This window comes from Mytilus trossulus, chromosome 7 (assembly GCF_036588685.1).
Source record: "Mytilus trossulus isolate FHL-02 chromosome 7, PNRI_Mtr1.1.1.hap1, whole genome shotgun sequence".
NCBI lineage: Eukaryota > Metazoa > Mollusca > Bivalvia > Mytilida > Mytilidae > Mytilus > Mytilus trossulus.
In genome coordinates, this window is record NC_086379.1 from 28,450,318 (window position 1) to 28,451,251 (window position 934).

Sequence of the window (934 nt, forward strand, 5' to 3'; positions counted from 1 at the left end):
AGGTCTTGACCTGTCGCTGCATTCAATTGATTGAGGTAACATGTATAGTGAAGCATAACCGAACACAGAAGTAAAGATAAATTCCTTGTACAATGAGTGTTGCAAAATTTCCTATTACTGTAAACCAACTTATTTTCGCGGCTTTCGCAGGTAGAAAAATAACGCAAATATAAATCGTTGCGAAAATGTCAAGCTTGGATATTTTATTATTAAACTACATCAGGTAAATTATAAAATTGCGAAATTAAATTGACGTGAAGTGGACAAGAAAGGCTGAAACGCGAAATAAAGTATCCACGAAAATAAGTTGGTTTACAGTATTTGAAATCAAGAAGCAATTGCAGGTAAAAATTGCTTTAGGCTACAAATTAGCAATAATCTCCAGACCTAATACAAGATAATTCCCTTACATAGAAGCCAAGCAAAGTTACACAAAACTTTTGCACTTAAGGTCTTTTGGATGGATAAATAGACCAGTAGATCTAATAACTGCTGTCACGGTTGGAGACACAGGTAATACACATATTTTTCATTGTTAAAAGATAAATGGTGACCTAAAAGACCTATAGCTTACATTCACTTCATTTCAACTCTGATGGATAGTTGTCTTATTGATAATCATACAACTTCTTATTTTTATATATTGATTATACATGTATATATATACTCAAGGCTAGGCCAAATAAAATAGTATGTGTGGTTCCAGTTAAATCTGAAACAAGGTGTAGGTAGGTAGGGATTTTTTTTTATTTTATGTTTTTTTTTTACATTGAGTCTATGGGAGCATCATTATGACTTTAACAGAGCTTAATGAAAAATGACAATAAAACCTTTAGGGTAGGCTAATTTCAAGACGAAAAAGTAGGGAAGGTAGGGTCACTGGAACCACACATATATTTTAATTTGGCCTTACAATAAAAAAAACCAAACACAG